General features: G+C 43.0%; 1 pseudogene; it reads right to left on the bottom strand.

Annotated features, from left to right (window-relative positions):
- Positions 1-1111: 1111 nt before the first annotated feature.
- On the bottom strand, positions 1112-1230 carry LOC134963434 (5S ribosomal RNA; annotated as a pseudogene).
- Positions 1231-4438: the final 3208 nt, after the last annotated feature.

Raw genomic sequence — 4438 nt, forward strand, 5'->3', positions numbered from 1 at the left:
AACTGGCAAAAAAGATTTAATTCCCGGCAGTGTAGATGGGTACTGTTTTTTTGCTAGATTAAATTATGTGTTACCTTTAGGCCTGGATCCAAGAATGATACCTCGTCCCAGAATTTTGTGCAATGTTAGGAAGTTTCCAAGCCTCTTGTTCATATTGTTCCCCCTGGATGTATTTTTACCGGTCTTATGGTGGATCTGCAGTTACGCATTCAGTCAGCCCAGGTGCAGGTCCCATCTGGAACTCCTTCTGGACTTCTGTTTGTTCCAGAGAAATTCAGGTCGGCTGTGTTATCTGAGTTCCATTCTAGTAAGAACTCTGGACATCCAGGGATTGCTAAAACATTGGACATGCTATCACGTTCTGTGTGGTGGTCAACCATCAAGACGGATGTACAGGAGTATGTAAGGGGATAGAGTGTCTGTGCCAAAAATAAAACTACTTGAGTTCTTCCTTCAGGGCAGTTACTACTCTTATCAATACCTTCAAAGCCATAAACTCATCTATCTATGGATTTCATTGTGGATCTGCCAAAGTCCTCAAAGTATTTGGTTATCTGGGTAGTTGTCGACCGTTTCAGTAAGATGGCTCACTTTATTCCTTTGAACAAATTGCCTAGTGCTAAAGATCTTACCACTTTATTCATTCACAATAGTGAGAGAAGAAGACTCTTTTGTGGGCGCACTCTTAACTTTAAATGAATATAGAAATTAGTCAGAATAGATTAAAAAATACAAGTTTTAATAATTCAACAAAATTAAGGAAATCAGTGGTTCATAAAGAAGATAATGATGGTCAAACAAGTAACAATATATTCAAATAGCACTGTGTGCTGATGCACAATAAGAACTGGGTTCCAGCTGACGGACAAAATTCTAAACGTTATGTATTTGACGGTACATTCTATTAATAAGCCAGTCACTGTTATACATTCCCCTATCGAGATATATAAGTAATACAGTCTGGATACTGGTTGTACTTATAGATAATATAAATGTCTCTCTCTTATATCCAGCCAGAGAAGGGGGGGGGGGGGGGGAGAAGAAGGGTGGAAATTGAAGGGCAGTGTGAATCTTCTGTCAGTGTTAGACACTGTGTAGGCTCAAACAATGAGCTCTACTAAACTGAGTATTCCTCAATGGTCACCCACTTGAGTACTGACCCAGCCCAACACTGATTAGCTTCCGAGATCTGACGGCTTCGGGCGTTTCCAGTGTGGTATGATAGTAGAGAGAATGACCACTTTATTCATTCAATATATCTTTAGAATTAATGGATTACCTCAAGACATTGTCTCTGATTGGAGCACCCAATTCATTGCTCATTTCTGGAGGTGTTTTTGTTCCGAATTGGGAATTAATCTAAATTTTTCAGCAGGTTACCATCCACAGTCCAATGGGCAAACTGAATGTGTAAATCAGACTCTTGAACATTACCTAAAATGTTATGTTTCCAAATGTCAGAATGATTGGGTTGAACAGTGGCGTAGCCAGAACTTTGTGGGCCCCATAGCAACATTTTGAAGGAGCCCCTGTTCCAATGCTTCTAGAGAGACACTTCTCTGCAGAAGCTGTTAATTTTATGTTTTATAATAGTGCCCTACTTTATTTTCTGAACCATAGTAGAACCTTAGTTAATGTTATGCCCCATAGTAGTGCCCTAGTTTCTTTTATGAATCGCAGTAGTGCTTAAGTTCACCCTATGTCACTTTTCAGAGCTGCCAGTACACATTATTCCGTACAGTACCCCCAATTCACATCATGATATATAGTGCTCCCTGTTCATACTGTATTGTGCCTCATTACAGTGCCCCGGTTTGTATTATATAACATTAAAATGCCCTCCAGTTAATTTTATACCACACTACAATGAGCAGGTCTAGGGACATACCTAGATATATTGCAGGCCCCAAGGAAAAAGTTTAAAAGGACCCCAATGAACCACCCAAGGTTGACAAATGTATATAACACATGTAACTTTGTCATGGAAGGTGGGCCCCTCTCAGCTCTGGGCCCCATAGCAGCTGCACTGCCTGCACCTATGTCCTTAGGGTTGACCATCTACCCTTTGCAGAATTTGCTTATAATACTTCTGGACATTCTTCTACTTCCATGTCTCCCTTTTGTGTTTCTGGTTTTTATCCTAAGTAAAATGTCTCAACAGACAGGCTTGTTTAGTTCTCCTATGTCACATCTCAGAAAGATTTGGAGAAAGATACATCAAGTGTGGGAGAGTTCTGCGATCTGGTCTAACAAGTTTGCTGATAAGTTCCGGAGACCATGTTCATTCAAGAATGGAGATATGGTATGGTTATCTACTCGGAACATTAAGCTCCATCAATCATCTCAGAAATTGGGGCCCCGCTATATTGGTCCATTTCAACTTATTCAGAAAGTCAATCCTGTGGCTTTCTGTCTTCAATTGCCGAGATCTTTGAGAATCAATAACACTTCTCATTGTTCCTTGTTCAGGCCTGCATTTGTTTCCAGAAAATTCAGGGTCGGAAGTTCCAGGAAACCTGCCCAAGTCATGGTTCATGGGCACCAAGGGTTTGTGGTGGAAAAGATCTTAGACTCCAAATTTGTGCATGCTCAGGTACACTTTTTGGTCCACTGGAAGGACTATGACCCTGAGAAGAGGGAGCGTATTCCTGGAAGATTTCTTCATGCTCTAAACTAAAGAAAGTTTTCTTCAGAGAGTTTCCCAAGAAACCAAGTTTTAGAGTTTTCTTAACCCCTCTTCAAGAGGGGAGTACTGTCAGCAGTCATCCGGCACTGGAGGACACGGCTCCCAGCTGTTGCCAGGTGACCGGGACATCGCATCTCTTTAGGCCACTGGGGCTGCTGGTCCCCGCCTGGCACCTTGCAGACAGGCGCATGTGGTCGCTAGGGATCATGGGAGCCGCCAGGTGCCTAGCAACGGGGACGCCGGAGGCAGACAGTATTCCCCGTTGCTGGGTAACTGAGACACAGCTGAAACATTTAGGTGGCATGCAGTGGGGCAGCTGCATGGCGTTTAGCAATCATGACTCCTCAGCTAGGGATTGGTGCAGCTTCCTGTTAAACCCTCTTCCTGCGTATGGCTCAAATGCTAGTTATAGTTCCTGCTTTTTCTAAGCTGAAGAATCGTTGCTGGACCCTGTCCTGTCTAGATCCTGTCTGCCTTATCAGGTGTAGTGTGGATTCTTCCACACAATATTTTTTTTTTAAGATTCTTTATTTTCAGTTTTTTAGTAGAAAAAAGAAAAAGGCAAAAGCACAAATAGTATAGACGTCTCAAATACAAAGCAGTAAACAATGAGACTATTTGTCTTGTGCATAACAAATATTGAATTAATAGATGTCTGCATACTTTACAAAAACAGAAAAAAAAGCAATACAGAATCAAATAATAAGAAGAGGTGGGAGGGAAGGATAGGTAAGACAAGGGTAGGGGTACAGGTAAGTCGGTTTCTAAGCTGGAGCATTTGTCCGAGGTTGAGTAATTCTGAGGGTGGCCATCATTAAGCATGTGTCACTGGGGTCAGCGCGGTGTATTCTCGCATGGTCTTAAATTTAAGCCACGAATACCAGGTCAATGTACATGTGGAATGTTTTTCTAGAGCAGTGCAGTAAATGTCCTCCATATGCATGTAAAAGTCCACCCTTTGACACCATTCCCAGATAGTAGGTGCTAGTGTACTGAAATCACCGCTCTTGCTGCGTTACTTAAATGTTTCAGTAGGGAGTTTTTATATCTTGTCATAGGGATATCGGAGTGTGAAAGCAGTCAGAAGCCGGGTCCATTAGGAACTTCATACCCCACTATTTTGGATGGCAGTTTTATGATTTCATGCCAGAACTGGGTTATAAGGGAGCAGTCCCACCAGGTATGTATTAATGTGCCTCTGTCTCTTCCACATCTCCAACATAAAGGCGATACAGATGGATAGCATTTATGGAGTAGAGTGGGGAATCTATACCACCTCGTTAATAGCTTGTACTGAGTTTCACTGACTTCTAGGCTAGTGGAACATTGTGTTATCATGGTACATTGGCCCTCATTCCGAGTTGATCGCTCGCTAGCTACTTTTAGCAGCCATGCAAACGCATAATCGCCACCCATGGGGGAGTCTATTTTCAATTTGCAGAAGTGTGAACGCCTGTGCAGCCGCGCAGCAGAAAACACTTTTTGTGCAGAACAAGACCAGCCCTGTAGTTACTTATTCTGTGCGATGATTGCTGCAACGAGTGACACGGTAATGACGTCAGATACCCGCCCAGCAAACGCCCGGCCACGCCTGCGTTTCTCCAAACACTCCCAGAAAATGGTCAGTTGCCACCCCAGAAACTCCCACTTCCTGTCAATCTCCTTGCGTTCGGCTGTGCGATTGGAATCGTCGCTAGAACCAGTGCAAACCCACAAAGGACTTTGTACCCATACGACGCATGTGCACATTGC

Source organism: Pseudophryne corroboree, chromosome 9, assembly GCF_028390025.1.
Source record: "Pseudophryne corroboree isolate aPseCor3 chromosome 9, aPseCor3.hap2, whole genome shotgun sequence".
In the NCBI taxonomy this organism is placed as follows: Eukaryota; Metazoa; Chordata; class Amphibia; order Anura; family Myobatrachidae; genus Pseudophryne; species Pseudophryne corroboree.